The following is a 9,363-nucleotide window of genomic DNA, read 5'->3' on the forward strand; positions in this document are numbered from 1 at the left end:
AAGGCTTATGCTGAGGTTAACTTACAGAGCAGGGACTATGGGATCATGGCACATGGTATCTTTTGGAGCCCATTTTGTAGCTGACAAATGTGTGTCTGGTGACTTTAAAGGCAGGTGAAGGCTTCTGTGAGCCAGAGAGGTGGGGAATCTCCATCCTGGGAGACACCTAACACTGCTGGGTACCTCCCTGCACAATCTGTTTTAACTCGGAAATTGTGTGGTTTGTGTGGAGAGGTTGGACCAGAGACATCCAAATTCTCTTCCACCTAAATCTTTATTTAGGTGGTTGTATGCTTGATCCCACTGATCACCTGTGCAGTGTGCTTTGTGTGGAGTGAAAGAGAGAGAAAAGAGCCTTATAAAACATGTAGAAATGTCTGCTGTGGGCTCTGGCAGGGAGCAGATGCCAGCTGCCTTTTCTCTCCTAGATGAATTTATTTTACTGGAAGAACAACTGCTGTTGCTGTGAAGTTGCCAGATGGACTTGTACATAGACTTGGGGCAAGAGGCAATTTCAAGGGGAGCATTTGGGAAGGCAGGAAGCCCATGCTGGCAGCAGCCCATGCCCTGCCAAGGGACCAGGCAGGACTTTGTGCTGGGAAGTTCCTTGGATTGCTTCTGTCTCCAAGAGCAGCTGTTTACCTGGATTATGAGCATAGTGAGAGAGGATTTCTTGTTGGGTGTACTTCCCCAGGAGGGGTTGTGCTTGATACCTGACCTTTGTTTTCGCTTCATGCCAGGTGTTCCTAGGCCTTGAAGTTTTGCTGTGGGCTCAAATGAACACTTAAGTCAAGGAGGACAGAGGTAGGATTAGTTCCCAGGGAGACAGCATGTGTGCAAGAGTTGTGCTCTCACAGCTTTTGTGGGAGACAAACAAGCTTAGTGGGCCAAGAATAGCAGGACTGATGATGCACATTTCCAGAGGGTTATGTGCCTTCAGAGCTCTCTGCAAATGTCAGCCAGTTTGTCTGCTGCCCTGCAAATGCTACTTGCTGGGAAGGAGAAATCCTGCTTTCCCAAGTGAATGTTCCTCCCCAGCTGCTTTTCAGCTCAGTTTGCCAATGAGACTGAAAAAACAGGCTGACCTTATGTGCAAGGTTTGAGGATTGCACAGAGATGCAACCCAGTGAGCTTGAAAGTGTGGAGGGGCAGGTCTGACCTCCCCAGGGTCCCCTCTCGAGCTGAGGGCATGCAGGGACCAGTGTGTCCAGTGAGGCAGAAAAGTTTGCTGAGCAGTGGAGAGGAGCAAAGCCCAGGGACTGAAGGTGCCATTACAGCCTCAAATGTCCTGTCTGAGGGGAAATTTGCTGTCTGATCTGCTGTCTCTGTGTGGGGAGGGAGGGCTCTCAGAGCAGCAGAGGAGGGAACTGTGTTCCGTTAGCAGCTGGAGCCTTCCCCAGTCAACCTGCAGAGCTGTTGCTCCTTTTGCTCCTGGAGGAGTGTTATTAAACAAACTGGCTTCCCCACCAGCCTCACTGCCGGGCCAATTCCCGGGGCTGCTCCGTAAAGGGATTCATAGCTCCCTTTGCAGCCCAGCTATTCCTTGTGAAGGTTTGATGTATCTGGCTTGGTTAATCCCAGACGTCTCTATGCGGAGATACCATTTGTAAAAGGAGTTCTCAGTGCTAGAGACACCAGCCAGGAAAAAAATAATAGTTTCCAAACAAGTTTGGAAACCTCTGTGTTGTAGTCATAGGAAAATTAAACTGAAGCCATCTTTTTGTGTTCAGCCCAGCAAGTTATTGTGAACTTGTCTGGAAGAAATTAGCATCCAGTTCCTGATTTAAAAGGTGGGAGCAGCAGCTGGGGAGGGTTAAAACAAAGACTCTGCCTTGAGGCTGTGCTAAAGAGAGGCTGTAGATATTTGTGTCTCAGCAGTTCAGCTGATGGACGCCTCTAGAGGTTCCTGGTGCCTGGGTACAATTTTTACTTGCCCTCTCCTGTGGTTTTTTTTTTTTTGTGATGGAGGATGCTGAGGGCTGAAGGCACCAGCTGGATGGTCAGTGCCTTTCCATTTCTCTTCAAGGTCTTTAGGTGGGTGGCTAGGGCAGGAGGCAGGTGCTGTAATCTGACTGCAGACATGCTGGGCATTTAAGCCCACAGCAAACGTGGGGTGTGACACCTTGTGCCTTCTGAGGGACAAGACCCTGCTTGTAGGTAGTTGCTGGGGAAGAGCTGATGCATAATCAACTTACACCTTAATTTTCCTGTGCAGTATCATCTGCATCACAGTTCTGCCACAAGGCTGAGATGCTGTTTTCTCTGCCTTTCAGGACTGCTGCAGGCACTTGTTTTAAAGGTATGTTGATCCAGCCAGCTGTGCTCAAGGATACGGACAAGATAAGGTTTGTCAGTAATACATTTTGTTCCCATCAAGTTAGTCTGGTGAAAGATACCATTTTCTACAAAAAAAGTTGATGTTATATGTTGCTGAAACCACTGGGTGTTCAGAAAATAGAGAGGCTAATTACAGAGAGAGAGGATAGATCAGCCTCCCTGTAGCATTCCCAGCACTGGGATGAATTAGAGTTTTTTGCTTCCCTTTGTGACTTCACCTTTTCCTGCATAAATACAGAAAGTTGAGCCCCTGTGAAACGAGTCCCTTTGCTTGATACCTGGCAGAGCTGTAATTAGGTGAGTGCAAATTTTTGACCTTCAGTGTCATCCTGGGTCCACCTTAATGTCTGCCTCTGGGACGGGGAGGGGAAGTGTGGGTTTTTTTTCTCTCTGGGAAAGGGGAAAATGTTTGGGGATGGGTAAGAAACTGGGGAAAGTTTCTTCTCTGTAGCCTGCTTGCCCTGGGAGTCCCTGTGCTGCTTTGAGAGGGAAAGCTGCAGAGCTGTCTCTGTGGTGGCATCCAAGGAGGGATGCTCAGGGACAAGCATGAAGCAAACACCTTGAAAGGAAGAGTGATGTCTCTGTGTCTCTTCTCTTACGCTCTTGGTTACAGGACATCCCCTGGGCCTGCTGAGGCTTCCTGGAATGCTTCAATACCTGAACTACAGGCTGGGAGAGAGAAATGAGAGATTCCTACAGGCCCTGCTGGGGGTCCCACCTCATCTTTTGCTGGACTTTGCTCCTGGGTTTGCTGGTGCCTGCAGGTGGAGGCATGCTGGAAAGGCTTCAGGCATGGTGGCTGTTTCAGCCAGCATACCACTCTTTGCTGTTTGCAGGGACAGGAGGGCTCCTGAACATGGCATAGGTCTCATGTATTGCCTTTCCTGACAAAAGGAGCTCTTATTTACCAAGATTTCATCTATTCCTACTGTTTATTGCCCACGTGAAATCCTCCTTGTCTCCTGCTGGCCTTGTCCTTGCAAGAGCTGCTGGTTGTGCTCCTGCCGCAGTGGGGAGAGAGATGGAGACAGGATGGGATCAGTGGTTGGCAGCTGACAGTTTCTTTTTATGTTTCCATCTGTTCCCTCTCTTCCTTTTTAATGAGATCAGGTGCCAGAGTGCACTAGGAAGACTTTTCAATGTGAGAGGAAGTCACAAATGGGGTACTCAGGTCCTTGCTTTCATCCTTGGCAGAGAGACGCTGCTCAAATCAAACCTCTTGAGCTGTTCCTATAATGGGAAACCAAAACTCTGCAGTAAGGCTCACAGCTCCAATCAGGTGGATCTGTCCTGCAGCTCGGCCTTGGAACTCAGAGATGCTTGTGCTGATGGTCACCAAGATGCAAACCCGGCTGTTCCTACCCCCACTCAGGTGCCTATCTTTTAACCTTTTATACTTTCTTTATTGATTTGGTTTGGTTTTTTTTTTTTAATGTGGCTACTGTCTGTCTTCTAAACCCCCCCCTTGTTTTAAATGGTACAGTGGCTGGACAGGTTTACTCTCTCAGGCCCTTGGTGTTTGCTACACAGACCCATTTGACCAGCTTTTCTGATCAACCACTCCAATGTCATGAGTGACTCTGCTTCTGCTTTATGTTTTGAAGGGTTTTCCCCTCTGTTTTTGAGGCTGTATGTTTATTACAAAGCTGGTCTTTCATGAGTGGGAATGTTTCCCTTAAGGAGAATCTCAGGAGATGTTTGGGGCTGGTTTTGTTGCTGCCTCTTTGATTCGCAGTAGTTCTTGGGATGTGTGAAGGATGGGAAGAGGTTCAAAGGAAGAACCTGAGGAGCTTGTTTAATACTTCAGCTTGGACAACTTCTTTGTGGAAAATGAAAATCTGTCCCTCTGCACCCACTGCTAATATGTGATGTGATGGGAGTCAGCATGGAGACCTTGATCACACAAAAGCTGTAGAGTCTGACAGTACCTCCAGGGCAGAGAGCAGAGGCTCTTCTAGGGGATGTACCAGATGCCTTGTTTAAAAATCAGAAAGTCCTGGCTCAGGTTCCAGCCCAGAACAGCCTCTGCATGGCTGTTTTTTAGCAAAACTCCCAATCTTTTAAGCAAAAGACTTTTGGATACAAATGCAGTCAAATATTTGGCTAAGCCAAAGGCAATCCAGTAGTCCCTCCTTAAGCAACCCAGCCAAATGCTTTGGGATTTTGCTTGAATTCAAACTCTGCAATTGTGGCTGTGGTGTGGTTGTATTGGACCTGTGAAGGCAACTGCCCAGTGCAAGAAAAGCCACATTTGGCTTTGATTTTTTTTCTTGGTGCCTGCTTCAGTTAGTAAGTTCCTTGCCCAGCAGAGCTGGTGCCTGCGGACTGCCCCAGCACCTCTCAGCACAGCCCTGTGTGCTGCAGGGAGCTGCACCAGCTGGCTGGCAACAGCAAGGACAGCAGCTTATTCCTTTGGTGCTTCTCAAGTGATAAATAAAACAAGCTACCCCTTTCACAGCACTGCTTTCAAACAGCCTGGTGCTTTGTAGCTGCTCTAATCATGCCAGGTGCTCCTGTGGGCTCAGGTTGAAACGCATGTCACGGGCTGGGTTTGTCCCATCCCTGTGTTCCACTTACAACTGTTGTGTTTTCTAGTCTTTCTCTCCCTTTCTTCTCATCACAGAGCCAGCTGTTGGCGTTTGGAAGTGCCCTGCAGAGGCACTAGACCTGCTAGGCTGGGGATGACCGATTTGCTGTGAAGCCAGGAGCCAAGGAGAGCCCTCCTACTGTAAATGGAGCTGCCAGGTGATGCCAGAAGCTGCAAGTGCCAGCCGAGCTGTTGTGGATCTGGTTAAGCACATTTTTCCTCAGCCTGGAGAGGTTGGAGGGAAGGCCTGCCTGTGGCATTTGGGGTGGTCCTTGGGGCTGACCATTGGAGGATCGTGCTGGGCGCTCAGGTGTGGCTGTGGTTTTAGTGGCATGAGGTGTCCATTTGCAGAGAGCTGCCGTGTGCTTGGGCTTGCAGGCGGTTCTGTGTCTTGGGTGGAGCAGAGGGAGAGCCTGCTGCTCCCAGCCTGTGGTGCCCCGGTGGTGGGAGGGGTGGAGAATGCCCTGGCAGGACGCAGCTGGCAGAGAAGAGCTGGGGGTGAGGGAGGAGACACTGAGCTCTGCTCTGCCTCTGTGACTGGGAAGGACCACTGAGCCCTGGTCCTACAGAGGGGTGCTGCTGCTGCATTTTCTGTGTTCACAGGGTCTCAGATAGTTTTTAGCTGCCAGGAAACAGGATGCCAAGGCAGTTGGGATTAAGATAGTGGCAGTCCCAGGAACAACTATTGAACTATCTTCTAACTGCACAGACATTGTCACCCTTGACATCTGTCCCTTTTTTTTGTTGAGGCTGAGATCCTGTGCCAGCACTTTGCTGAGTCAGGCTTGAGCCTCCATCCAAAGCCTACCCATCTTTCCAAAGCACTGTCTCCTGTCAGGCACAGCCTTGGTTACTGCCTTTCCTAACCTCTGTGTCAGAGATTCCCCTTGAACTGTGATTAACTTCTGGAGGCTTGTAAATTTTCTTTTGCATTGATACAAAGACAGCTGGCTGGATTAAATGGTTTCATAGAACTAAAGAAAAAGAAAACCTAGGAGGCATTACACTTCTTGGGGTCAAGGATTTTGTTTTCTTTTAAGAGGCAGTGAGGATAAAACAATTTATTCTTTTCAAGTTTGTTAACTGCACAGCTAATGCAGGGTCTCTGAAAGGCAGGAATTTAAATAGTGTCTTGATTTAGAAAAGAGTACAGAAGCAGTTCAGGGTTTGAAAGTGAGATGTAAATTAAGTAAAAAATGAGGAAACCAAATTGATTCCCAGCGTAGGGATAAAAAGGGAGAAAATAAACCCAAGGCTGGATGTTGAGGTCTGTGCTACCAAAAAAAATAAATCTATGTTCTCCCTTGCAATGGGTGATTGCATTGCTCAGAGGAAGGCAACGAAAAATGGCTAAAAGGACCCAACTTGATTTTCCTTCTTTCTCTGAAGAAAACAAATATGAACCCTGTTTGGAACAAAGAGGACTGTGGGCTGCTTGTTTGGGACTTCATGATTGGGCCTTCATAAGGTTGCAGCTGGGTAAGTGATCTCAGTGCAGTTTTTCGGTAGGGAATGTAAATATTTTGATAACATCTGAAGTGATTGAGCATTGCAGTCAGTCCTTTCTTGAAGTGAGCACTTCATGGGTTAAAATGGGGGTGGGGAGTACTCCCATCTGCACCTCTTCCATCCTGTGAGCTGTCTCTGCCAGCACTTTCCTCTTCTCTCTGGATCCTCATTACAGCTTTTGCTGCAGCTTTGTGTAGTCTGCAAGACACCAAAAGTGTCCAGTTAATTCAGTGGGTTTGATCTCATGAGTGCAGCAGCGATGACAGGAGAGATGTTTCTGATGTGCCTGTTACAACCCCCCCAGGGTCTCTGGTTTTGGTGCTCAGAAGCCTGAGTGTGCCTGTGCTGTGAGGTCCCATCTCAGAGCCTGCAGTAGGGTTTTGGCTCATAGTGCTCTGTGTCCTCCTAGCACTGCAGCAAAGGAGAGGTTAATAATGCAACGTGCCTGCCTGTTGCCCTTGGCTCATTTATTTCTGCAGGAGGAAAGAGCTACACAAAGAGCCTTTCCCGGGGATGGAGGAAGGATTTCAGCTCCCTGCACAAACTAACAGTTACCTGTGCCTCTAAAGAGAGCAGAGCTTGGAGCCTGCTTTGGTCAGACCCTGCTAGGACGGAGAAGGGTAGCTTGTCTGAAATGCTGAGGTACCTGGCTTGCTTTTGTGCTGGGCTGCGGGCAAGTGTGTCTCCTCTCTGCTTCCTTGGGACATGCTGCAGTTCTTGGGACATGCTGCAGGTGTGTTGGAGGGAGTTTCACTGTGTGTTTGCTGTGTTCATTGTGTGTTGTCCCTGAGCTGCTGCTACTACATTGAAAAAGGCACTGGCAGCCAGGCATTGCCAGTATCCCAGCAGATGTGGGGAAGTGCAGCTGGCTTCTGCTACCCTGGGGCAGGGGAACCACAGCAGCTCCCCTCTGGGCACCAGGTGGGTGTTGAGCATCCCTTTGTCCCACTGCTGGAAAGGCTGCTGTCACCTCCTGAAACCACCACTGACTCCTCCCCTGTTGACATCCCTGTTGTTGCCATGGTGGTGTTGGGGCTGTCTGGGTGTTGGGGAAGATGAAAGTTTGGTAAGAAAGTTTCACAGGTATGTAGGCTTGGCAGAAAGATCTGTGAATGTAGAAACTGGGGATGAGATAGAAATGAAAGCTAGTTTTGATATAGAATAAAAGATGTTTTGCTGAAACAGTGATCGCTGAGTAACTGAGAAGGCAAAGGTTGGAGATGAGTTGGAAGGAGATTTTTAGGAGCAGGACAAAGGTATGTGATTACAAACAAAGATGTTTTTCATCAAGTAAATAAGTCTCAAGAAGAGCATAAGTAAATAGAAAACGTGTCTTTACCAAAAAGAGAGATATGGCAGGCAAACAAGAAATGTTGATGTAGCAAGAAGAAGAAAGGTCTGAGAATTTTCCACCGTAAGCTTAAATTGTAACTTACTTACTCTTGTGATTGGATAATAATGACTATGATATGGTGATGGTAGTAGTTATGATGGGCTATAGGCAAATGTAAAGGTATTGTGTACGGTGCTTATTGGTTGTTATGTGTTAAGATACTCTGCAAAGAAAAGGATATAATGTTTTGTAACTTGAACAGAAAGGGGCTTCAGGTATGCCTACAGCTGGAGCTGGCAGTTGTAGGGCTGGCTCTGGATACCCACTCCCTGAAATGCTGTAACTTCGCCTATGCAATAAACAGCTTTCAGGAGAGCCACCTGAAGTCCAGACATCTTTCGTGAAACTTTCTCCTATATCTGGGAAGCCCTGCTGCTCCTGAAGGAGGGCCACAGCCTGGCTGGCTGAGGGGATCTGGTGTGTGAGAGTGGCCCTGCAGAGTGGGGAAAGTGGGGGATGCTGGTGACCACCCCTATGCTGGAGTGCTGGTGGCTGCGTCCCCTCTCCGGGTGGAGGGTGGCTTTTGGTTCCCAGGTTGTCTGGCCTCAGGAGGGAGAACTTGGGAACAGAGCTGAGTGGAGACTCCTGTATGTAGTTAGAGAAAATAAAAAGGCCAGGCTACTCCATGTGGGTGCAAATTACTCATAGCAGGTCATCCAGACGTGCCCCATACCTGAAGGACAGGAAATAATCAGTGAAGTTAAAGCTTGTTCTGTGACACCTTGGGGTTGCAGCCAGTGCTGTAGTGTTAGAGCAGCAATCCACTAAATACCGAATATTTACTTTTCTGGCAGCCAGTATTGTGTGTGGGTGTGGGAGAAGCAAGTACAAGTCTGGAGCCAGCCAAGGTCAGGCTCAGGGATTGTATTCCTGCTTCTGCTTTTGGCTGGTTCCCCGTCTCCAGTTTGGTGTCTCTGAATTAATATTTATTGTCTTCCAGAGACTGAAGCTCCTTTTTGAGAACTGGGTGTGAACACGTGCACTTTGACTGAGAATCTTTGGAAGACTGAGATTAAACCATCTTGGTTGGGACTGAGGTTCACAGAAGCATTTCAAAGAACTCAGCCAATGCCCAAACTCTCCATGACCTGGCAGGTGAAGCAGCTGGTCAGGATGTGAGCATTGTGCAGCCTATGCTGTGCACTTAGAGTTGATGCTGCAGAAGTGAAGGGATGGTTTAGAAAGGGAGCGGATGGGTTGTAGGGATGCTGGGAATGTCCCATGTTCCATCTTGGGGATGCAGCTGAAAGGTGAACTAATAAATCACTGCATGTCAGCAGAATGGAGGAGACTGTTCATGAGCCAGGCAGTGTTCAGAGGTTATTATTCCTGCCCTGAAGAGATGAGGTGAAGGTGCTTTTATTTATCCAGTATAGGTCATGGCCAAAACCACTCACCTGGGAGCAGGGTACAGGTCCTGTGCAGACCCTTTTTCTCTGCCTTGCCTGGGGCAAGGAGTCTCAGTAGTAGCTGTGAGCCCACAGCATCAAACAAATCTTTCATTCACTTAAAAGATGGTTCTTGTCCTTTTTTTCCC

At 48.3% G+C, this 9,363-nt stretch overlaps 1 long non-coding RNA gene across 1 annotated transcript; it reads left to right on the plus strand.

The window, feature by feature from the left end:
• Positions 1-2,597: 2,597 nt before the first annotated feature.
• Positions 2,598-5,077, plus strand: LOC125332349. Its single transcript, XR_007206451.1, has 3 exons — positions 2,598-2,634; positions 2,951-3,709; positions 4,961-5,077. It is a non-coding gene; the product is annotated as an uncharacterized LOC125332349 (long non-coding RNA).
• The last annotated feature ends 4,286 nt before the right edge of the window (positions 5,078-9,363 follow it).

This window comes from Corvus hawaiiensis, chromosome 12, assembly GCF_020740725.1.
Source record: "Corvus hawaiiensis isolate bCorHaw1 chromosome 12, bCorHaw1.pri.cur, whole genome shotgun sequence".
NCBI lineage: Eukaryota > Metazoa > Chordata > Aves > Passeriformes > Corvidae > Corvus > Corvus hawaiiensis.